General features: G+C 36.5%; 1 long non-coding RNA gene across 1 annotated transcript; it reads left to right on the top strand.

Annotated features, from left to right (window-relative positions):
* Positions 1 to 17,155: 17,155 nt before the first annotated feature.
* Positions 17,156 to 17,951, top strand: LOC149228248 (uncharacterized). Its single transcript, XR_016247189.1, has 3 exons — positions 17,156 to 17,313; positions 17,430 to 17,547; positions 17,682 to 17,951. It is a non-coding gene; the product is annotated as an uncharacterized LOC149228248 (long non-coding RNA).
* Positions 17,952 to 27,250: the final 9,299 nt, after the last annotated feature.

Raw genomic sequence — 27,250 nt, 5'->3', positions numbered from 1 at the left:
CAGTACACCAATCAAGCCAAAACAAAAGAGGAAAAGGCAGGCCTCCATGTATTTCAGGGCTAGGAAGAGCACAAGAATCAAAACAGGGAAACCTCAGCCCTCTTCAAAAGTGCCAATTACAATTGAAGATTCACCCTCTGCCCAAGGAAAAGAATCCCCTTCCAAGGCACCTATCACATATGAAAGGGGGACTCCTAGATCTCCCACATGGAAAGAAAAGGTAGAACTACAAGACCCAAAAACAGTCCTACAGGAGGCTCAGACAGTTCTACAGGAGACACTGTCAAAACTACAGGAGACCCAAAAGCTTGAGAAAGAAATGGAAGGATAGCCACAGGTAAAGGAGGAAGAAACAGAGCTACAAGAACCTGATCCCCAGCCTAGTCTTGCCTCCTACTACAATCTACTTGAGGGAGGAAGAATAATTCCACAAAAATTTGCAATTCCACTATTCTTTGAATTAGAGAAAGAGAGAATAAGAACACATAGGTGGATGCAAATAGCCAAATCCAAAGGAGTTGAGGATATTGGCCATATGGAGAACAAACTAAGAGAAATGGGTAGAGAGTTGAGTGTTATCAGAAACGAGGAAGCAATTACAAGAAGCCACCTTAAAACTAAAAATGAATTGCTAAGGAGGAAGCTGCAAGAGAAAGAGACCCAGCTGGCATGCATGGCCAGCTTATCCATGGAGGCATTGCAATGTAGAACACCAACAAAATCCTATGGCCTATATCTCAAGGACCAATGATTGCAATTTCAGATAAAGACTTTGGCACAAAGAGGCACAATGTCTTTCCAAGATTACAGGCAGTTTATGGACCTGTGTGACCAAAGCACATCAGAGGATAAGGCAAAGATGGCAGAATTCTACCTACATAACATGGCCCTCATAGAAATGAATGTGTGGGACCCCAATGCCAGGCTAGGGGACCTGCGACTAATGGCCATGGCCTTATGGATGAACCATGAAGAGTTGAGGGCAACAGAAATATTAAGATTGATGATAAAAGAGTAGAATGAGACATTAATGATAAAAGTTGAGCCATCAGATCCCATGGCACTCATCAACACACACAACCTACTTGCTAATAATCCTCAGATTGCCCCTAGATATATAAGTGATCAAGCACAAGCCATTGCACACTTTGAGGATATGCAAAGGCTACTTGGGGATGACTATGTGCATGCATGCATGAGGAGATGGAACACCTTACCACACAGTCTGTAGATCAGGGAATATCATTTCCCCATGAGGATGAAGGAGGCATTAAGAAGAGTGCCAATGTACAAGTGCTCCATGCAGAGGCTGAAGGTCAACTGAATTGGCCTCAAATTGAGTCACCCACTGCTATTAGGCATGCTGGAAGGCAGAAGAGAAGAAGAAGAGGAGGAGCAGTTAGAAGAGATAGAAAGGAAGGCATAATTCTATGACAAGGAAGAGGAGACCACATCAGAGGCTTGGGATGCTAGGAGGCCACCAGGGCCATAAAAGATGAGGAGATGGACTAAGTTTCTCAGAGGATGAGCAACACTTTCAGTAGGGGGGTGATGATGAGCCTCATAAATGGGTAATTATATGGACTCATTTTACCTCCTAAATTAGTCAAATCAACCATTCTCTTAGCTTATTGTATGATATTCTGATTATATTTATGCTTATGGAGTGAGTTGAGTTAGTTATGATGCCATGTGGTCTAACATATGTTTAATGCAGATTATTGATTAATTTTGAGGTCAAAGTCAAGGGTCCAGTGGACAAATGGCAGCAATAACTCAAAGTGGACAAAGGACAGGACTTATAGGAGGGAATCCCCCTCATTTATTACTCCTCACTTCGAATTCCCCTTCATTCAACTCGAAGTACAAGCAGCCAAGTCATGCACTAGAAGGCAGCCGAGCAAGTGGAGGATGACTGATGATTATCTCGAGTTTTGGGAGCCAAGCCTCCCTGATTTTAAGGAAGTTGTTGGTAGCTTCATTTGTATAAGTAGAGAGGCCTAGGGCCTCACTAGGGTCAGATTTTTGTTGGATTTTTTCTTATGTAAACTCTGCTCAACTTCGAGCTTATTATTTTGTGACAGTTCATGTAATCTTGCTATTGTTTGGAAATAATTATGGAATCCTTTTTGAGTTAGCACTGAGTTCCCTCAGAGGGTTGAAGCTCTTGGGTTAGGGCCCAATCCAAATAGCCAAGATCCTCTTTACTTGTATTTGTATGTTTTATTCTAGTTTGTATATTAGGTTGTTGTTAGATGTATTTCTTTTATGGTTAGGAATAGGTTGTTTTTGATGATTTAGTAGTTTGCTTCCATTTGTGCTTTCTATAGCAGGTTAAGCAGTGATAAAGAAAAGATTCAAAAGGCTAGCAATAGTGCCTTGGCATCTCTTCCTCCCTTTGGGACCATGATTTGAGGCAAAGACCCTCTTGCTGCCCCAAAAACACAGATTTCCTCATTCATAGGACTTCTAATGTTTGCAGCTTTTTAGTGGTAAATAGTCTAGTTTTGCTTTGCTTCAGAACTTCTTCATCATGCTCACTTCTTTATTTACAATAGTCTTCTTTCATGCTTTCCTTTCTTGCAGCATTTATCAACATTTCCTTCCATAGATCATAGTTTAGACTATTTTGATGCAAAACTCTATTTTCCTAGATGCACTCATTTCATTTCTTGCTTGATTTCCTTGGTTGATTGTCAGTTTTGTTATGCAGCATATCTCTTTTAGTAGTAGGCCAGCCTATCAGCCATCCCATCCTCCATATGATCCATTCCCTACAGGTCGCCCAAGTCTCCCCCCAATTCTGCCTCAGTTTCCTACATTTTCCATAGACCCTAGGTTCCCTAACACCTCATTCCAACCTTCATCTACCTTTTCCACCCACTCTCACACCCTCAAAATAGTGAAAAATACTCTTGGCCTCCTCCTGTAGGCCTCATGTAATTCCCAATTTTCCTCCTGTAGATTTCCTGTGTCCTCCTGTAGATTTTCCTGTAGGCTTTCTTTTGAAGGCCGAGTGTGGGAAAAGCCTCCAGAAGGCCACCTAAGATCTCCTGGGACCCATCCACACCATCCTACATCCTCTCAAGTCCCAAAACCACCCTCCAAAAGTTGGATTAGTTGGTTAATTTGTGTTTACTAGTTTTGCTTTACATTTCAGACTTTATCCTTTCTGCAGTTAGAATAGTATCTGTAGAGTAGTCTTTCTCTCCTTTCATCACATATAGAGCTTCTTCTAGAATCCATAGAAGTTGGCTTGAGCTCCTAGTGATCTTTTGTCGGCTGACCAAGTGACAACCTACAGTAAGAACTAGTACTTGTGCATACAGCACCGTCGCTTCCAAGTTTTTCACGAACTACCGGGTTGATAAGAATAAAGTAGGCAACCCAGGAGTTGCAGCATTATCGCTGCAATACTGGTGCTCACCATACTGCCTCCATTAATCCTTCTTCTAGCGGAGGAAACTGGATATCCTCCAGCAATTCCCACTCAACCAACACGATAAACAACAACAACCAAGCATAATGAAACGTCTTGGTTTCATCCTGGGCCTCGTGACAGTTTGCCAAGAACACTTGACAAAGATACCTAGACCAATTGAATTGCACACCCTTCGCGCACTGTGGGCGCTGGAATTTCATCCGCACGACACTTTCTCATTACCTTCCTTGCTAATATTTGCATTGCAATTTGAACTGCAGGGTCATTTATAGAGGTGATTGAATATCCTCGCACCTTCTTCACGAGGTCAAATTCCTTATTCATTCTTTTTGCCAAATCCTTTTATCTTGTCTTTCCACCAAATTCCTTGGTCGGATTCAATCCCTTGTATGGCAGATGCGTGATCCTATGAATGAGCATGTTAGTGATGGGGATAGGCCCTCCTAGCCATAAGCACCCATGTGCACCAGAGTGAGCAGTTGGCGCATACAATCATGTTGATAGGGGTGCGGTGATAATGGGGCACCCACAACAGATTCAGTAATCCCAAATTCTCCACATCATAGATCCATTCCAATGTCTCTACCGCGGTAACACCCAACTCCACGTAGTAGACGCGCTTCATATACTTATCTATGGCTAAGTGTGGAAACCTAGCATGATCTACAAGGTCCCAATATTCCATCTTTAGCAATGGGATCCCTGCAAGCCGCAGACCTTCAAAGGGAACCTGCTCAGGCAGCAGGGGAATAGAAATGTAAAAAAAATTGAGTCTGGGTCTTTTGTGACCTTCACCTTCCCCTTGTGCAGAGGGATATAGTCAGGTAGCTTTGTGATGGGCTCCACTTCTTCAACATATATGTCTTTGGTACCATGTCCTTCCTCCGCATCCAGATCGACGACCTTCTCGAGCTGCTTGTCTTTCTTTTATTTTTGTGCTGCAGAATGCTTCCTGGGGGATTCACACACTGGTACCAGCTTTTTCTACTTATCCTTCTTCGGTTTAGCCATCTAGGTTTCTTTTGTAGGAGTAGGCTTCAGCCTAGGTGACCTCGGCACCGTAGGAACAGGATCTGGAGCTTCCATACTCACAACTTCTGGGGCGGATCCCTTAGAAGAAACATCTCCACCAGTAGTCACAGTCTCTGTAGGGCTTGGTCTAAGCATTTTTTTGAGAATGAACTTCTGATTCAACTCTGACAACTTAGAAAACATAGAGCTCGCAACTAAATCCTCCCAACATGATCGGTTCACAGGCGACAAACAACAAAGCTCAACAAAAACTATAAGGGAACAAAGTGTTATCTCTTAGACTGACATGCGTAATTTATAGGGGTTTTGAATTTGAATCTGACCATTCCCCCCAAATTTTGACAATTAATTCTATTTTGGCAGCAGATATTCAAATATTTTGGCCTTAAATGTTGCCACGCCACTCCCCTCAACTATCTCTTGGCTATCAAGTCATGAACAGTGACCTCAACGGTCACTTTTCTACTGAGTTGCGCAACACCTTTCTCCATGGCGCAGCTTTTTGCGTGCAGCTCCCAAGATGGCATCTTCATCATCTTCCTCATAACCCACCTATTGCATAGTCCTCCAACCTTGGTAGTGTGGTTTATAGTCCCACGCTCCCTTACAACTGCCTGGAGCACTAAGACTTTCCTATCGCCATATGGTCATTGTGCAGGTTCCCCTATATACAGCTTCAATTGGTTCCCATTCACTCTCTGCAGAAAAGGTTCTCCATTCAGCTTCACGAGCTGAACTGCTCCTCCATCTGTAATTTCTTTGATAATATATGGCCCCAACCAATGCATCTGAAATTTTCCTAGAAACTTAGTGAATTTTCTATCATACAACAAGACCCGATCGTTTACCTTAAACGTACGAAGCTTGATGTGTCGATCATGTTGTGCTTTTTCATGTTCCTTTTGTACTTGCTAATGGAATCCAGCCAAGAATTAGTCCTCTTCAAGCTCCATCAGTTGCACGAGCCATTCCTCCAAGGCTTCACGATTTTCCATACCTGTAAGAACTACTATATGCAGATTAGGAAAGATATACTCCATAGGCATCACAGCTTCTATGCCATTAACCAATCTGAATAATGTTTGTCCTATCAGCTTCTTGCAAGTAGTCCTATACACCCATAGTACTATAGGTACGTGCACATCCCAATCATTTCGCTACACATTGCAGATCTTCATTAACGCTTTCTCCAAAATCTTGGTGATGGCCTCAATAGTTCCATTGGCTTGTGGGTGATATGGTGTACTCTTCTGGTGATAGACCTAAAATTCCTTTGTTAACACGATGATTGTTTCATTCAGAAAGTGCGTACCTCGATCGATCATCAACACTTTCAGACAGCCAAATTTGTTCAAGACATACTCAAACAAAAACTTCGCTATCGTAGCCCCTGTATAATCCTTAACCGATTGTTCCTCTACCCATCTGGTTAGATAATCCATTGAGCTGATGATGTAGCATGCACCAATTTTCTTCCCTAGGGGTTGAATTGGCCCAACAAAATCAATCGCCCATTTTTCAAATGGCTACACCGATACTTGAGGTTGTAATCACAATTCATCCCTTCGTGATGGTCTTCCCATTCTCTCACACGCATCGCATGCCTTACAGTATGCTTTGGAATCCTTATGCAACGTTGGCCACCATAGACCTAGGTGCAAAACCTTTTGCGCAGTAACTTTTCCTACATAATTTCCTCCCACAACCCCTCCATGAGTTTCAATGAGAATGTTATTTCTCTCAAAATCTGGCACATATCTTTGCAATATCTCATCAACAACAATCTTATACAAATGTCCTGCAATCACTGAAAAGTTCATCGCGTGCACTACGAGTTTTTTCTTTTGCTGACCTATATACCCTACCAGTGCCATCCCCATAGTCAAAAAGTGAATAATATTTGCAAAATGATTGTCCGCTATGCACACCGCAAAGAGTTGCACATCTGGCAACCCTTCCTCCAAATTATTAGGCTCCTCACTTGTTTCGATCCACGACAAATGGTCAAGTCCCTCATTCAACCTCCCTGGCTTCACAATGACCTCAAAGTCATACTCCTGGAATAATAGAAACCATCGACAGATCTGCACCCCCAACACAGGCTTATTGACCAGGTATTTCAAGGCAAAATGATCCATGTACATCTTGAAATACCCTCCTAATGGATAGTGCCTGAACTTCTGCAGCGCATACACCATGGTTAATCCTTCATGCTCCATTTTTGAGTAAATTTTCTTGGCCTTCGATAATTTCCTACTCGCGAAGGCTATGGGGTGGTCCATTTCTCCTTCACCGGCCTGCATTAACACTGCACCCAACGCAATGCAAAAAGCATCCACATGTATGTGAAATTCCTTTTTCCAATCAGGGAATACCAAGATCGATGCAGTGACCATATTTTCTTTCAATACATCCAAGTTGCACTGACATTCTTCATCCCAACAAAATGTTGCTTCCTTCTTCAGCAATTTCTCCATGGGCGCGGTAATATGAGCATATGCCTTGATAAATTTCATGTAGTATCCCATATGTCCTAGCGTCGCCTGAAACTGCTTAACACTTCTTGGGGCCTCTAGATTCACTATCACTGCAATCTTAGCAAGGTCCACCCTCAACCCTTACTTGCACACCACATGATCCAACAAAATTCCAAAGGGAACATAGAATAGGAATTTCTTTAAATTCAGCGCGATCTGATATCTACGACACATATCCAACATCAAGCGCGGACTTGCTACATGGAACTTCACTAAACCGAACACCATCCAATCATCAAAGTATACTTCCAAGAACTTATGGATGAACTCTTTAAATGCTGTTATAACTACGCGACAGAATATTGCATGTGCATTCTTGAATCCAAATGGCATCATAGTATACTGGAAACAACCCTATTTCATTGCAAAGGTTTTTTTGCTCCTATCCTCTAGTGCGATCTTGATCTAATGATACCCTGAAAACCCATCAATGAATGAGTAGGCCTCCTACCCTCCTACATTATCTAATACTTCATCGGTAAACAGCGTTGGGAATGGATCATGGACACATGCATCGCTAAGCTTCTGCAAATCTATGCAAATCCTTATCTTGCCCTTCTGCTTCTTCTCCTGAACTACCATTGGGCTCACCCAATCAGATTCTTCAACTGGTTCTATGATGCCTGCTTCCAACATTTTATCCAACGCTAAGTGAACCTTTTCCTTATGTTTAGGATTCAGGCGATATGTCCTCTGCTTAACGGGCTTCGCATCTAACTTCAGAGTGATTTTCATAATGCCCAAACCTCCTACTATGCCCTTCAAATCCAAAAACTTGGTAGGGAAAAGATCTTGATATTTGCGGAGTAACTCAACAACTTTATCCATAGTGGCATCATCCCAGTAATACCAGATCTTTACAAACATCGGTTCTACTTCAGTACCAATGTTTACTTGCTTTGTCTTCAATGGCGTGGCGATGTCCAAGTTTTCTATTTGTGGACCCTCAACTTCGCGATGCCCTTCGGCCTCTAGAATATTAATATTTCTTGGATCTTCATCCTCCTCTTCAGTGGTCACATTATAACATTCCAGTGCATAGCGCAGCTGGGTGCCCCAATCTGGCTGGATCCATTCTAGAGGTTCTTGCGACATTCTAAAGATAACTGCCTTGATCTCCTACATAGCGTCATCAATGCTCTCGAAACCATTTTCAAAATTGAAGGTCAATAAGAACCCTTCTCTTAATATATCCCACTCCGCGGTGCCATGGCGGAGCTCCGTCTCCAAATACCAGTTCATGGGCATTGTGTCTAAAGTATGGAAAAATAAGTGTACCCACTCCGGCTGCGGCTCCATTCCATAATCTTTAGTCCACTTTGCTAGGTTATCAAGTGTTAGGACGTCCAAACCAAAATCTCATCATTCTTCTATAATCCTACCATCCATCAGAGCTATCCTTGTGCGTACCCCACCATCGTGCAGGCGTAGCGTGCAGTTCCAAATCCAATGCTTGGAAGCGTTGATGCTCGAGGACTTCACACACAAACGCATCCAAAAACTTATCCATGTCAGTTAACCCATCATAGTAAGGTAAGTTTCTTACCTCCGATGAGACACAGTGCAACGATTTTGTCATCATATTACATCGCAGTGTGGATACTTCATGCAACCGATTCTGCCAATGTTCCAACTCTTCATCAGAATCAGAGGTGCAGGAACTCCCCCAATCCCATGCGATCCTCCCATCTACCATTGAGTTGATCTAGTCTTGATCTCGCGCCGTTATTTTATAGATCTTATCTAGCTCATCCTCACTTTCTTCATAGTCAAGGACTAGTTCAGTGTAGTGCCCCCCTTCTGTAGGGTCCAAAGGCACTACAACCCGAAGTAATTTCCTTTCAAATGGAATTTTCCTATTCTTCAAGTTGATCACCCCATTCATGTCAATGGCCCAGTCAATTCCTAGGAGTGTAGGATATGGGTTACTGTCATCCACGATCTCTATCACTTCAAAGTCAGTCATCACACTCGCACCTTCTATATCAACTGTTACTCCATAAAGTTGTCCCCTAGGAATGGTCTTCTATTGGTTTTCCATCCTGAGCTGAATCATAGACCACTACAACTCAAGTCTCCCCATCCTTTCCCATGTTTGTTTTGGCAACATGTTCGCATCAAATCCTAGATCCAAAATGACCTTATCCATTTCACAGTCTCCTATCTGCGCGGTGAGCCTCATCTCCTGCCCTATTCGCACCTTATGTTTGCCAATTTTTCTAACTATACGGTGTCTGTCAAGGACTTTCTCTTTGCTAGCGCATTTGTTTATTAACTCTTGCAGACCTTTCATAGCTTTGCTATCACGCAGAAGTTTCATGCAGGTCTACAAGAACGTGGTAAGGACAGAGGGATCAACCTCTGTAAGTGTGCTGGTTTCTTACACTTTGTTCTGGCTTCCTGAGGTGGAGGCCTCAGCGAATCTTTTCTTGGCTTCCATAAAATTTTCCTTCACGCACTCCAAATCAAAACCAACTTCTTTTTCTAGGGCCCTACGAACCCATCCGTCCTCTTAAGGTTGTTTTCCTTTATCATCGCCAGTTGTTATTCCACTTCTCAGCACTATATTCACACTTTGATCCTCCTCAAAAGGCTCAACTCTCATCATCTGTAAGTTTTGCATCAGTTGTTGAGGTTGCATATTATTTTTCTACATTTTAGCTATCAGCACTGGGTGTTCTTCTATGGTATGGTCAAACTGACTGCAATATTGACATGACGGGCGTGCCTAATTCTGACACTCCTGCACGTAGTGCCCTGGTGTTCTGCAGTTGTAGCAGATAACCTATCCACGGCCTCTACTATGTCCTCCTCCTCAACCTCGTCCTCTTCCCTGATAACCTCCGCGCGCTTCTCCAGTGCTCTGCTTTGGGGGTCGAGTTTCTGCTTGCATCCGGTATGTAGGTGTTCTATCCATCATCAGCTCATAGTTGTGATAATGGTGCTCATCATGGCCTACCAACTTACAAAAGTCACAGAACAACTGCTGGGGTGTCTGAACGAATTTTTGAAGCAAATGACAATTATCCGTTCCATATTTTCCAGCAACCTGACAAATAGCGCACCATAGCACAACCCCCATGTTCAGCCTTTCTGGGGCCTCTAGCTTTAGGGGGATTGGTCCCCCTCTTGTAATATAATTCGTGAATACGGGACAGTGGTCTTTATCATGCCCCTAGCTCTTACACTTCAGACACCAGACTTCCGCGCGCACCTCTGGTTTAGCTTCCTTGTCTTTCTTCAAGCTTTGCAATTCTAAACAGAGGCTCTATAACTGGGAGTGAATCTGTTGTACCCCCAAGGTTGGATCCTGAATGGGCATTGCATGCAACCTCTTCGCAATTTCCAAGGCTTCTACTTGAGTTCCTATCTTTTGTTACGATAGAGCAATCCTCAGGTGGGGCAGAAGCAAAGCTATAAACCATTCAAGATGATGATCATCTGTGAGCTACATGTTACCTTCTCGAATCACACATTTCAACCTTTGATCTAATTCCCAAGGTGTCTCATCAACCCTCATCATGATTTCCTTAAATCCAACTATTAATTACGAGTTAGACTTAGGTGTACTAAACTCTTTGTTTAAATTGGCCTTAATATCTGCTAGCGATGCCAGAGGATTATCATAACATTACTTAATGTACCATGTCAACATGTGATCCTGCAGAGCAGTAACCAACTGTGCCTTCTTTATATTGTTTTCAGTAACTTGTTGCGTTGTCCACACAACATTCACAACAAACCAAAACTGCTTTGTATCTTCACTCCCAATGCCTTTGAAGATCAACAACTTCATCGTATTTTCTATGGCGGATGGTGGTGGTGGAGGTGGAGGTGTGGGTGGAGGTGAGGTGGAGTGAATGGTTGATGTGTTCATGGAAAACCCTGTGTTATCAGCTGAATAACACTTCACGGCGGTGTTCGTTCTACCCCTTCATCATTACTCAACAGAGGTCCAATCAATGGACTATACTCCGGTCCTCATCCTTAACGATTTCTAAAGTGTCTTCCACTTTGCGTAGCTCCGAAAATCAAGGCAATGGCATAACCCGCTTTTCACACAACAACATTTTAATCCAAGTATTCGAAGATCTTAAATATTTACCTCGTGGTCCTTTAAAAAACCTTCGCTCCGCTTCGCTCTAGCTAACCAAGGTATCAATCGCAAACTCTATAACAAATCCTCCTATAATTCGATCGAGCCAGTGATCAACAGCCTGTGTGATCTTATCTTTATAGGCTTCTAATCCTCGTACCAGTTTTAGAGTCCACACTATTGGTTCGTCAAGATTCCACCTCCCTTGTCCGTCAGACAACTTAGCTAAACACTCGTATAATTCGATCAGGAAGGTGCAGAAGAAAATTTCGTGTATCTCCGTATACAAATACCTATCCAACCACTGCTCCTTTGATAAGCGCATATTACTGCTTTCCTGCACCGCGAATTTGTGAATTTTTCTATCCAACCACTTTTTAAATGATTTCTTCGTCGGGTTCTAGTGATGCAACATCACACATCTCATTCAGACAGATCCCAGTCCCGACAACGCAACCATTTGTTGGCTTTTTGGGGTCCTGACCCAAGTTCAGAGTTAGTTGCGCCAACCAACAAAACCTTACACTATTGTCCCTTTCGGCAACAACCCACATAGCGCAAGTTGCAATCTCACCCGAAGCAGTATGGGGGGATGCTAGAACCAAGTTTCCACATCCAAAGATCAGTGCAATGTCTTTTTGCACCCTAGATCTACCTTCGCATAGATCTATAAGTCCCTAGGGCTCGATACTACAACTTTATTCAAATAGTCTTCAGACATTCATGAAGGTCTACGATTGGCTTTTGCAAACCCTTGTCAGTTGATTTGTCCACTTACGCGCATTAGAGAACAATCCTAGATTAGTGTTCACGCATATCTACTTAAGTTATTTAGAAAACATAACAGAATTCAACACAATCTTTGCGAAAGAACTTAACATGCATTGTGTTCCTATATTAAGACTTATTCAAGTGAATTGCACATCATTGGATCAATATTTCATAAACACATTATTCATCCACAACATATATTGTAAACAAAAGTAAACATAGATAAACAAATATACATAGTGTTTCTTTGGTAATCTTCTTTATTAATCTTTAGTTCAACTTTATAGACTCAAAACTACCCTATGCACTTAGTTGTAGGGGTCCATGGACTCAGCTGCGGACTCTACTCAAGCTCCTGCGCACTCAGCTATAGAGCCTTTCTTCTCCTATATTACCTACTTCCTTGCGCTAACACCTCTCTTCTATTGACCCATTACATCCATCACTATCTTTAATCATGCCTTAGACTCTCTAAGACACACCTATTTATACCTTTTTTCATGCAATCCCATGGTCTGCGGACCATGGGTGGGTCTCAAAGCTAACTTAAACTTTTCATAAACAAGGGGCTAAAACCCATTTTTCTCCTAATCATCTATGCGCTCTGCATCCACAAATCGTGGAGACTTTACATCATTTATAGAAAATACATCAAAACTTGGGTTTTTAACCCCAAAACTGACCCTGGGGACCCCATCCCAACACTTTATATCTCCAAACTCAACACTTTTGGTCTTTATTATCTTGCGATGAGTATTGACATATATGAAATTAGGAAAATAACTATGGTATTTACCAGTGATACCCTCTATCGTCATGAAGTTGACTCAGTCTTGTGTCAATTACTTACTCATTAGAAGGATAAATATGTCCTGAATTATTTCCACCCTGGAGCATGTGGCATTCATCTCTCTAGTTTTGCCACTACCTAGAAGATCTTGTGCACCGGTTAATTTTGGCCCTTGATCTTTAAATATTGTATCAATGTGGTCTAGAAGTGTCACCCATGTTAAATATTTAATAAGAAAAAGTATGTTGACCATATTCCACTTCATAACTATGGTTGACATCAGGCCCTTTATGAAATGGGGCACTGATTTTATGCAATATGTGCCAACTTTGGAAAATGGACATTGCTACATCATCATGGCTATCGAATAGTTTGCTAAATAGGCCTAAGCTATGAATATCTTATCTAACACTGGCACCACTACGTCACTATTCATGTTCACCAACATAATTGCTAGGCTTGGGGTATCTAAAATGATCATGAATGATCAAGGTTCTCATTTTGATAATAAGATGATGACAAAACTAACAACCAAGTTGGGTTTTCATAATAAAAACTCAAACCCCTATTATCCATAAGCTACTAGGAAAGTAGAGGCCATAATAGTGTCTTGAAAACCATGCTTTAATGAATGGTAGGGCCTCAAAAGTAAAAATGGAATTTTATGACCTTTTGTATTATAGGCCCATCGAAGCTCAATTAAAACTACTATGGATTCAATCCTTTCATGTTGGTTTATAGGGTGGAGGCCGTGTTACTAGTTGAATGCAAATGCCATATTTGAAACTAGCCATGGAACTATTGCCTCAAACTTATGCTAAGGAAGAATGTCTCCTATATTTGATCGACCTTGATGAACAACATTGTTATGATGCAATAGCCAATGAGACTCATAAAAAGTGTATTAAATCCAAATAAGACACATCAGTTCACCCTCATGTCTTTGTAGAAGATGACTTGGTTTTTATGATCAGGATCATGACAAGTTACGTGTACATAAATTAAAACCTCTCTTGCATGGAATTTATGTTGTCACATGTTTTCTAAAATGAGGGGTCTATGAGCTAGTTGATTATGATGGTAACCCTTTGTTTGAGCTTTGCAATGGGCTCTAGTTAAAAAAAGACTATGCATAGCTTGTATCATTGCATGGTGCTTGTACATAGTTTATATGTGTTTGGATGTGATTCATTTTCCCTTTTGTTTTGAGTGTGTCATTGTTTTCATCTTTCCCTTATGCATGGTGTTTGATTAGCATATGTCAATTCCCTTATCGATCTACATAGCCTTCGCAGATGGTGCTAGTCATAGTACTTGGAACATTGCTTGGGTTCTATTATCACCCACTTGTGAGTTCCGGGGACATTTGATTTGGCCTTGCAACCAACAATGTGGCATAATGCAATGTTCTTATCGAGACCTTATCTAAGGCTATTATCCTTGGTATCTGTCGCTTTCTTGTTAAACTTAACTCCCAACTTGTGGTCTCTCAACTGAATCACATCTATTTTTTGAGGCATCCTATGTTACTTCATCATTTTTTTGGGGCACATATCTTAAATGTTGTTTCAATGCCATTGAATATGTGCACATTTAATGAGACTCTAATACACTGGCTGATTTGTTAGCTAATTATGTTTTAGATTTGGATTTTTTAGATTAATTATTTTCGCCATGCATATAATTTCACATAACCAAGAACATTAAAAGTGTGTGACACACACACACACACACCATCAAACTCACACTTATATTTGTTCACCTTAGAAAGCTCATGATTCCTCTTCCCTTCAACAATTTATGTGATTTGGATCTTATTTTTATGCTTTTTCATGCCCAAATGACCTTTTTGTGAAATGTTATGGATTAGGTTTGTAGTGGTTCGTCTTGGAGCTTTGATGTACTATCATCATCATGGACCTAAGGTGTGTTTTTCTTGACCTTGGAATATAGGGGTAGGTATTTCCCAATCATTTATGATGCATTATTGACCATCATTTCCATCTTCATTGTGCCTTAAGTTTGATCTCGTTAGGTTGCAACAGTAACCCTTCTTTATTTGCACGACATAACATAGATGGTAGAGCCTTACTTTACATGAACGCCCTAGTGTAGAACATATTTGTTGTTTTAGTGCCCATGCTCTGTATTGTTATAGGCCCTTAATCCCTCCTTTCGACCTAGCATGATTTTGCATCTAATTCTCATTATCTCTTCTCTGTCATATTCTGGCCATACCTCGAGAGAATTCAAAAAAAAAATTCTACCTTGCTATTTCTACTATGCGTTTCCTTGCTTGCTTATATATTCCGATTTTTCATGGCCTCATTTCTCATCATTACAATCATATTTCTTTAACCAAAAATCTAATAGTTAGGAACATGTGTTTCTTCCTGAGAGGTCGCACATTCAAATCCAGAGAGGGAGTACAACTTGAGTGGACCTAATTGTTAAGAACATATGTTTCCTCCTAAGAGGTCACATGTTCAAATTCAAAAGAAAAGTAGTCAATTTATTGTACGGGAATGGGTCCCTTGTCCCACAAATAAAAAAACTATAAAGCATCTTGAAATAATAGCCATAAAACTATGAAACATCTTGAAATAACAAGAAACTATCACACACTTTAAAATTGTAACCTTGAAAACAATGGAACTTTGAATTCCTAAATCCCAATTTCTTCACCAAAAATTAATTTCACAAATTATGAAAATACATATATATTCAAACCTATAAAATCTATTTCATTAAAAACTACTACTTTACCTACAGTGAAAAAAAATATCTCCTCACTAACGTGTAAGGTTGTGATAATAAATTTTAATAGTGATGAAACAAATTTGTACTTCATTATCAAAGGGTTAGTGTCGATGGCAAAATTCTATATATTAATTTGATTGCTTTAAAAATGTTAAATCAATTTTATCAAAAATCACTTTGACTTGAAAAGGTGAAAATGTCTTTTGCCCGGCTTGTGAACCTGTAGTCATAAATTTATTCAAAATGCTAATAATGGCCGAAACAGATTCGTACCTTTAGGATTGAATGGTAAGCATTGATGGATGAATTGAATGGTCAGCATTGATGGATGAATTTTATAGAGGGTAAACTAATATATATTAAAAGAATTATTTTAATATATAATTTTGATAATAAAACAATTATGAAAATTTTAATATAAAATAATATAGAAAATTTATGAATATTAGATATTAATTTTATATAATTAGGTTAGAGTAAAGATATTTCAATATATTGTATTTGCTTTTATAAAAAATATAATCTTATCAAACTTAAAATAATGGAAATTATACTTTTAAAATGTTTAATTTCCTTTTTATGTTAAAATAATTTAAATTATCATATTTTAGTTGTGTTTATAAAGGAATAAAATAATGGAAATTATACTTTTAAAATGTTTAATTTCCTTTTTATTTTATGTTAAAATATTTTAAATTATCATATTTTAGTTGTGTTTATAAAGGAATAAAATAATGGAAATTCTACTTTTAAAATGTTTAATTTCCTTTTTATTTTATGTTAAAATAATTTAAATTATCATATTTTAGTTGTGTTTATAAAGGAAATTGTTAAGTTGTTGGTTTAAATTTATGTATAGAATTTGGATTTGGTGCAAAGTAGGTATATTTAGAAGTTATAGCAGTAGTCATTAGAATCAATCTTTATCATGTTTTACAAACTAGATTCCAACATTAAAATGGGAACTTAAATTATAATAAAAAATAAAAAATAAAAGAATTCGGAGTTAAAGTTTACGTAAAATTAATTGTAAGGTGAATTGTTAAGTTGTTAGTTTAATGTATAGCTATTGGATTTGGTACCACTTAGATATATCTAGAAATTATGGTTGTAGTGATCAAAATCAACCTTTATCATATATGTTTGGATATTATAAAAAAATTCAATTAAATTTTGAAGTTAAAAGAATATGTAAAATTAATTATGAGGTAAATTGTTAAGTTGTTAGTTCAATGTATAGCTATTGAATTTGGTACAAACGTAGATATATTTGGAAATTATAGTTGTAATGATCAAAATCAACTTTATCATGTAAGTTTGGAAATTATAATTCTAATGATCAAATTCAACCCTTATCATATTTAATTAAATTTGATTCAATGTAAGTATATTAAAAAATTATAGTGATAATGACCAAAATTAACCCTTATTATATTTAATTACTACGAACCAGCTTTCAATGTTAATCTAAATTATAAAAATTTAATGGTATAAAAATTCAATTCAATGACAATGGTGTGGTCATAAGTCAAAAAGATTAGTGGTAAAAAAATAAATGCAAATGGTCGATCCAGGGAAAAAAACGGTGACAGAAAACTACAACTTCAAGTGGCGGGTCCTCCATTCCTTGGAAAATTGTGTCCATCGTTGGTTGTTGCAAGTGTGAAAGGTCATTGTATGTGATGAATGGAGTGGTGAAATTTGGGAGTGGTAGGACGCTATAATATATATATATATATATCGGCCTGCCTTTTTAACAAATACACAGAGAGCAGGGAATTTATCAGTAGCCCACTTCCTCTTGCTTTGTATAAGTTCTCCCTATTTTCTTTCCAAATGGAGGACAAACCCAGAGAATCTCAGCCACGGCTTCCTCGTCCACAAGGTATGCAGGCTCATGGGTTTTCTTTTGTTAAAGAATTGATGGTTTTGGCACATATTTCACATTTAGTGATTAGATTTGTGTTTGTTTCTGTATATAATATGAATGAATGGTGTCAGGGTATCCCACTGAAGAGAAGAGCACACAAGCTTCTCTGCAACCTCCACCTCCTGTCTTTCAAAGCAGGGAAACAAGGAAGAAGAAGAAGAGTCCCTCTGGGGAGTTCATGAAAGGATGGTACTTGCAACCTCATTAATCTGTTCTCTGCTCTTCTATTTTTTTGATAATAGTGAAGTGAAAATTTCTTTCTTCATTATCATGACTGTTGAATGGATGAATTTATTGAACATTGTGGTGAATGGTGGGTGCAGCATGGCTGCCCTCTGTTGTTGCTTCATGATGGACGAGTGCTGCTGTTGTGATCTCACAGATCTGTTTGTACAGGCCTGATTAACTCACCCACACGGAAACTTTCTACATGCAGGGTGTTGGGTTCTGAAAATATCTACTTCATCAACCAGGGGTTGTATCTGTTTGATTCGGCTTGTACAGGCATACTACTGGAATATATGGATGAATCCCAAATTTCTGAAAAGGGTTTGGTTATGTGTGTATGGAAAATAAACAAGATTTGAGATCAATATCTGTTTGTATATGCTGATTTGAGTTCAAGATCTGCTTGTAGTTATATCTGTCTGAACACTAGTATATCTATATGGGTTTACAGTAATTATATCTGTATGAACACTAGTATATCTATATGAGCTTACATTAGTAGGAGGATTAGGAAACAAGTCACACCATGCATTTTTTTCCATCATGAGTCAAGATTTTCGACTAAAAATATAAGGATTGTATGTTAAAATCCCAACATGAGGGATCACAAAGAAAATACAAGGAATGTCTTTCAACTAAACAGTCGAGAATCATTGAAATGGACATGTTTCACTTTTCTCCTTTCCTTTTCCTTATTTCAATCTAACAAAGAGATATTGCTTTGAGGTTAGTGACCAACTCTGAAGGAGAGATATTGCTTTGAAGTTAGTGACCAACTCTGAAGGCCTGGCATGACGATGGTACTTTTTTGGATTCAATTAATCTGTATCATGTCTCCACTTCACCTTCTTAAGGACTATTCAAGCAAAGAAATTGGTAAAGTGGAGGGAGGTTCCTCAGTTACGATTGTATTAATAGTTTTAAACTCCATTGAAGCTGTGACAGAGTCATTTGAAGCGTTATCAAATTCCAGAAAGAGTGTGGCAGCTTCATTTGTAGGGCTAGACTTACAGGCAGAGTGGGATAAAATGGTTCATAGAATTACTAATTCTAATGATTTTGTTTAACCTTTGGGTACTAACCCAATAGCAACTTGTCATGGAATCTTTTCCTATTAAATTTCCACCACTTTTTATTATAGGATTCCTTTGTTGTCAAAGAAAAAGTTGTCACATGCTCATGTTAGAACGAGAGCCTGCATCATAATTGAATAGTCATTGTCCAATTAAAGTTCTCTCATAGGCAATTTATCCCAAATATCTTTTGTTCAACTTACCGATATAGGGATTTATTTATCCCAAATATCTTTCGTTCAAATTGACCGATATAGGGATTTAAACATAGTGCAATTTCTTATATTTTTAAGATTTGATTCTAAATCAATAGAGTTACCAAAGCCATTTCTAATGGTGCAAAGAAATGTATAATTTTAGTATTTAAAATGAAGAATATGATTTTTTATCAAGCCTTTAACAACAATTTTAACTATAAATCAAAACGAAGTAAAGTATCTACAATTTATAATTCTTCATAAATTAAAAACAAAGTATCACAATTTATAATTCTCCATAAATTGAAGTTCATTATTAAAACAACAACTTCAACTATAAATGGAAACAAAGTTGCCCACGGGGTTTTGGATTGACGGTGAATGGGTGCACTGTTAGGGCACTCCTTGCGAAAGGTTACTGGTTCAAATCCCCCGTGGGTGCTTTCCTACCAAAAAAAAATAAAGTATCCACGACTTCATAATTCTCCATACAATTTGTGTATAATTTGTTTTTGAGAACAACTCCAAAATATAGAAACCCTAAATACAAAAAAAATCAAAACAATAATATCCATGAAAGAACCCCTAGGATTTGAGATTGGTGTCTCAATATTTTCTAGTGATGAGCATAAGCTATTAAATCTGCAAATTAATTTCAAGATTCAAAAAATGATCCTCCTTTTTAGTCCATGTAGGATCAAGCTTAAAAATTAGAAGTGAGATAATGGTCATTATGGAGGTCAATTATTAAAAACTAAGCAACAACTTTTGTAGCACTATTAGTGTTCAACCATTACACAAAAGAGAAACATAAGCTATTAAGTCTGCAAATTAATTTCAAGATTCAAAAAATGATCCTCCTTTTTAGTCCATGTAGGATCAAGCTTAAAAATTAGAAGTGAGGTTGCCTTATTCATGTAAAAAAAAGATCATGGTCATTATGGAGGTCAATTATTAAAAACTAAACAAGCAATTGTAGCACTATTAGTGTTCAACCATACACAAAAGAGCATCTCGGAAGATATTGGTTCATATTAAACTACCCCATCAAAGGGATGAAGCTTTTAGTATTGTTGAGGATGTGACCAACCCTCCCATCTTATATTCATACCACTCCATTCTCATGGATGAAAAAGTTATGATGTACCTTACATGAAGATGAAATGCTCTTCGTGCAATATGAAAAAACCTATAATGAAACCATTCAACCCTTATATTGAAAACCTTTATATTAAAAGGAAGCATAGCAAAAATGCCAAAGTCACCACAACAAAGGTTCCTACTGTTATCACTAAAAATGTATATCTTCAAGGTCTACAAAGACTTGTTTTGTATTATGAGAAGATAAAGGAGGCACATGGAGGGGAAGAGAGAGCGAGAGAGAGTTGAAGAATAGCATAGGTCTAAATGACCAAGTGGAGTGGTTTGAATTGCAATTGAAACCCTTTATTCTATTACTTAGGATCCTATTATAGGTTATAAATTTTGTGTAGTTATTTACCTCAACATACCTCTTATTATATCTAACCTCTATCACACAAAAGTGCATGACTTCATTTGGTTCTCGTGCTTGTATATATAGATATTGATTATCTAACTAAAGGGGTTAGCTCAATTAATTGTAATGAAGATTATTGGACTTTGAACTAGTTACGTGCCAATAGATACCTAGTTTGAATGTACTTGGGTAAAACACATTACTATACATTAATAAGTTTACTAGGGATTCCATCCATAAATGTGGAGAAGCATCCCTTGGGTTTCCTTGCGAGGTTTTTTTTGGATACACACACACAAACTCATCACTTAAGTATGGTCTTCATTTATGGGTACACATATTTAGATAGTTAACCATAAAAATACCATTGTTAATTGCATTTCAAAAAATATATAGAGAATTAAATTCAAATGTGAAAAAATTAGTTTTATAAATTGCATTGAATATTCTAGCCCATGGGGCTTTGGATTGACGGTGAATGGGTGCACTGTTAAGGCACTCCTTGTGATAGCTCACTGGTTCAAATCCCTCATGGGTGCTTACCTACCAAAAAAAAAATAAATTCCAATGGTTAGCTCACCAAAATAGACCTAAACACAAAATGACTACTATGAACCTATGATCGACTATGCAAGTATATTTCTTTATTTTTAGCACTTAAATAAAGGCACACATTCATATTCTTTAACCATTGAGACATATGTAATACATTACAAATGGAAAAAATATGCAATGCGATATAAATATTTACCTTGGAGATCCATATGGGAAAACTAGCATTTAAATGAAACATTGTGCCTCTTGTATTCCTATAATATGTAGGTTACAATACATATTACAAAGCTTTCCAATCGTACTATGGAGCTATGAAACACTATGGTCTTCTATGGTCCTTTACAATATGGTTTTGTCTCTCTAAGCTATTATCATCTCATCCACACTCAAACTATTGAACAATTATCAAGTAGTGAAAAGGATAACTCTTTTCCCTTCTTCTACTAGATTTTTGATAGATAGAATTAGAGTTAGAGTTTGGGTTTCGAAAAGATATTGCAAGCCTCCATGATGCTTCTAGAAGTTTGTACAGATTCCCCTTGTTACTAACTCTACATATTTGAAATATAGTGAACTTACATGGTTGTCACTTGGAGATGTGTAGAATATTTAGGCTATTACATTTCCAAGGCCATAACTTTTACATACAAATTCTATTTTAGGTGCATGTTAGCTTGTTGGAAAGATCTCAATAAGAAACAAAAAATTCCATATTGGATGATGCAAGATTATACTAGTTATCATCTACCACTAAGTCCCAAAATAATTGCTTAGGGCTCTAAAATGTGTCAAGAGTTGATGAACTGAATTTTAAAAATCAACACCATCTTTCAGATGTCCCAAATTCTAATCTCCCTAATTTAAAAATTCAATAAATTCATATAATACTTATATAAATTTAGATGAAATCAATTCTATACACAACCTCAATTAACTTCTAATCCTTTTAATATCAATATATTCAAATAATCATTTCAAACATTTTTTGATACATGTCAAATTCAAGGTTTACCTTGTGAACCATACGATAAAGTATATTGTTGATTATTTATTAATTAGCACAACCATATAAATTAAATGGTTGGTAAACATATATCTCACTGTTGCCACAAAAAATACTGATGAAAATCAATTAAATTATAACTTTATTATTATCATTATTATTACAATAAAAAAATTAATATATGTGTTAAACTTATATAGATTTTAAAAAAACATGTAACAATACAAACATATTAAAATAACAACTAGAGTTCAATGCCATGAATGCCACAAATAAAAACCAAATGAAACATATGTTTTTTTTAAATTGAAAAACAAAACAAAAAAGATATACTTCCCTTTTAAATAAATCTCAATATTTCATCCCTGATTTTTAATAAAAAAGAAATTGTAAATATTTTATGGAGGTTAAATTTCTATTATATACTTAATAATTATTGTTTATTAAATTATAATAAATTATTAATTTAATTATTAATAATTAAAATTTTATAATATCAAATTTTTTTATTAAATTTTTAGCAACTAATTTTTTAATATTATTATTTAAAAACAATTGTTATTATTATTATTATTTTTTAATATTTATCCATAAAACTTTAAAAAATCATAAATAAAAAAATATGAAAACAGCTCTGATGAATATGATAAAGGAAACAGCTATGATGTTATGTATAGGAATCTAATAAAGGAATTGATAGTCTTCGAACAGTCTTGTCAATACACAAGTAATAGTAATAAATCTTTGATCAAAAGAAAACAAGTTATCGAACACAATGGTCCTCTTGAAAAAGGAGTCCGGTCCAAAAACTACTAACTAAACCACATTCTCCTTTTTATCCCACCTTTTTATCACAACTATATGCATGGAGAACGAAACTCCATGTTAAAAAAAATTAACATTTTAACATTCAAATAATTAACATTTTAACATTCAAATGCAAAGTGTGCATTACATATGGTAAATTAATAGGAAACATGGTAATTTACAAAGAATAATAAGATATTTTTAAAAGAGAAGTTTAGTGTAGAGATTGCAATAATAATATTTTGTAACGATATATGTTTAATAGTGGATGAGATTTTATCGATAGATTGTGTAAGTTTGGTTGAGTTTGGACATCCCTTGGGATAGTTTAATTCCCCCAAAGGTGGCTCTCATTCTCAACTTCTTCCCATGAGATTTGAACCTATGACCTAGTAGGAACTAAAACCCACACAAATCAATTGGTTTACAACTCATAGGTAAATACAACATAGTTCTTGATAAGGTAATCACATCTTCACACTTTACATATTCATAAATTTAATACATATGTATTTAAAATAAATTTTATTAAAAATATTTTCCATTATTTGTAATTAATTTTTTATGGAGAAAAATTTTGGCAGTAATCACATAGGAGATTTTCTGTCGACCCATTTCGAACCATCACTTTCGGAAATAATCACATAGGAGACGATCCAGGTGGATGTTGGTGGCCACCCACCTATCCCATTTGGACCCCGACAACTGTCTCTTTCACTTTTTCAGTTTCCTAAATTGTAGCACAGTTTACTATTTTTAGCAGTTTTTCGGGTCCTGGACTTCCGGAGCCGTTTTGGGGCCCTAAATGGCGTTTTTTGGGAATTCTAGGGGCAACATGGGTCCATGGCCCAATATTTCCCTTCCCAAAGTTGTAGTGCTCGGATAGATCTTTCTAACGAGCTATTATGCCTCATTGTAACACAGTTCAGAGGCATGTAGCCGCCACAACTCTTCTCAGAGATAAGCTACCATTGCCCTATCTGGTTTATTTCCATTTCTGTTTGTAAGCATATTTCAGTATTTTACATTAATGAAATGAAGTATTATTTCTATTGCATCTTTGTGTATATGGTTATCTTTGTATTTTGTTGCATTCCTGTTTAAATTCGGATTAGGAGATGTTTTGTCGACAGGTTTCGAACCATCAAGGGATGGTTCGAAAACACATTGGAAAAACATCTCCTATGTGATTATTGCCAAAATTTTTCTCAATAATTCAAGTATGGATCACAGAAACTTGAATTCAGAAATTATTTTTTTTTATAAAAACAAACCTAGAATAATTAGTGTTTTTAATTTATTTTTAAAATTACTTTTTATAACACATTTTAAAAAATATTTAAAAACCATAATTTAACATGATTATTCAACCTATTTCTAATTTTGGGCTTTTATATGACAAGGTTGTCACTCACAATTGTTAATCTAAATTGACCTAACACCTAAAAAAATTAGGAATTTCCAAATCACTCAAGTCTTCCAATTCTCTTTTATCATATCACTTATTTAGACAAGCTTTCACACAATTTCCCATTCACTGTGCGCATATACATAGAGAGAGAGAGAGAGAGAGAGAGAGAGAGTGTGCAAGTGTGCTTAATAAATAAACAAATAAAGGCATATATATTGCTCCTAAAGAAATAAAGACATATATATGCCTCCTAGGTAAGAGGTTGAAATGTAGCCAAGGGTACTATCTAGTCTCATGGATAAGACTAAGGTCTTATGCTATTATAAAATATATGACCCTGTTAGAGGGGCCTCAACAATGACCACAAGGAATACCTGCTTTCTTACAAATACTATCAATGTTGTCTAACAAGGCCTCAATTTCACCCAAATGGAATATGACGACACATTATTCAAGAAATCTGACTGTGGGAGTGTTTAAATTGTTTTTTGATGGTGAAAATGGGTTGTTCACACAATTTCCCATTCACTATGTGTGCATATGTATATATATATGTGTGTGTGTGTGTGTGTGTGTAGAGATATAGAGAGAGAGAGAGAGAACTTAATAAATAAACAAATAAAGGTATATATATGCCTCCTAAAAAATAAAGACATATATATGCCTCCTAGGTAAGAGGTTGAAATGTAGCTAAGGGTATTATCTAGTCTCATGGATAGGACTAAGGTCTTATGATATTATAAAATATATGACCCTATTAAAGGGGCCTCAACAATGACCACAAGGAATACTTGCTTTCTTACAAATACTATCAGTGTTATCTAACGAGGCCACAATTTCATCCAAATGAAATCTGACGACAAATTATTCAAGAAATCCGACTGTGGGAGTGTTTAAATCATATTTTGATGGTGGAAATGGATTGAGAGCCATCAAGAACCCTTGTGGCACCCAAAATTCTAAAGCTTGACAATTGTAACCTAGATTTTCAAAAATTTCCGCCATATTTTCTCAAAATAATCCCAAAAATACTATTGCTTTCCTAATGAAAACGTGTTCTGTTTAGACTACGCAAATGCTATCTATGTTGAAACCACCTATTGGTCCTTGAGTATGACCTGAAATTACATCCAAAACTAAAAAACATTTAACAAGAGTGAAAATGGTCCACCCTCTTGCAAACTAGGTTTTAATACCTATAACCCCGATTATTATAAACTTATTTATATATAAAAATCAAAATAAAATAAATCATTTTAATTTAAAACATTATAACATATATTTTTTATAAATTAACATTAATCGTAATAAATAATAAATATAAACAGATATCGAAAAATCTGCCCTTTCATCATGATGTGAAAAGCCGAAAAAACCGAAAGAAAAAACACCGAGTGATGGCTACCTACAAACAACTTTTTTCCCTCCCCTAAGGTTTTAAGAGATTCTTTTTCATGAAAAGCTGTAAAGCGTGATTTACAAAATTGGGTGGTCCCAATACAGTACGTATGTACCTAATGTTTTAAGTGATGAATGGTATTTATTTCATTCTAAACAAATTGAAAAATAAATTCCTTCACATTCAGATTCATGTTCATGGGAGGGAAGGGAATTTGACTATGTTCATAGAGGACATGGAGGGGTCCCACTCTTATAGTGTACCATGAGAAGTGAGTGGGTGGCACACAAAAGAGAAATAAAGCATGTTCATATTCATGGGCATTGTGATTGTGATTCATATTTATCCACTTGTAGTGTGACAGTGGATGCGACGACAATAGATCAAAGATGAAAATGACATTTTATCAACTTTAAAAGATAGTGTAAATATTAATCATGTGGTGTGAGATGTGAATGTTTATAATATTCAATAAAAAAAAAAGAGTCAACAATATCATGCCTAGAAGTCCAATGAGAAAAAAACAAAATTACAAAGATTTCAAAACTAGAAAATGATAGAAAAGATTGTTCCAGAAAAAAATGGAAAGAAATATATTTTTGGAAGGAAAAATCAAAAGAATAAACATAATTTGGATATCACTTTTTTAAGGATTGTGGTAGATATGAATACCTCATTAGGAGTAAAGAGAGGTCATGAATTAGAGAGTTTTGAGTCTTGATTCATATAAACTTTGGATAGATTTGCTCCTTTAGATGTTGTGGTAGCTATGAATACCTCATCTGAGAAGACTAAAAAGAGTGCATGAATCAAAGAGTTTTGATTCTCAAACACTGTTGGCCATATTCACTCCTTTAGGGGTGTGTTAGTTATGGTGACCTCATCATGAGGAGTGAAGAAAGCTCTTGAATCATAGAGTTCCAACTTGGACAAAAGTAGGTATTTTTGGTATTTAGAAGTTGGATTATATATGCTAATTATAGATCCCTCACTAGGGGGTGGAATGAGACTTAGAAACATAATGGAGAAAAAAGACAAGATTGAAGAATTCTTGAAACCTCAATTTTTTTTGTAAATTATCTTTTATTTTCATATTGGGATCCATATGGTTCAATATTTTAGTAATGTTTTAAGAACACATATTTGTTTTATGCTACATGCACCTCATTAATGTGATTTTCATTTTTTTATGAATAAAAGTTGTCATTTCTTTCTTCGTGGAAATATGCATATTTAAATTAAAATTTAATTTTATTTAAAATTCATCATTATTTATGGAGATTAAAGAATTGAAAATATCATGTCACTAGTTAAGTGGTTGAGTGCCTTGGGTTATATATGGGATATCATGAGATAATCACTATTGAGTCGGTGGATTTTGTTGTATGCATCATGTCATAATTAGGTATGGATATTAGTGAAATGCATCCACTAAATGCAAGGAAATGCACTCATTTCCATGAAAATTTCTTAGGAAAAATAATAACCTTTGACTATATCAACAAAAAGATATATTTAACTTAGGTCAATCATAACAATCTATTATGAATTGGTCTCAAGAGTTTTTCCAACGAAAAATAATTACCCTCGGTAACATCAAACCTTTTTCTTTCTAGCTTTTCTCTTTCTTGTCCCTATATTTTCTTACCTCTTTCTTTAGCTTTTATATCCTCTCCCTTCTTTCTTTCTTTTCACGGCCTTCTCTTTCTCTTTATTTCCTT

Source organism: Pinus tabuliformis, chromosome J (assembly GCF_031772625.1).
Source record: "Pinus tabuliformis cultivar Carrire ecotype Pingquan chromosome J, CPIR1, whole genome shotgun sequence".
Classification (NCBI taxonomy): Eukaryota; Viridiplantae; Streptophyta; class Pinopsida; order Pinales; family Pinaceae; genus Pinus; species Pinus tabuliformis.
This window is presented reverse-complemented; position numbering and strand designations above follow the sequence as displayed.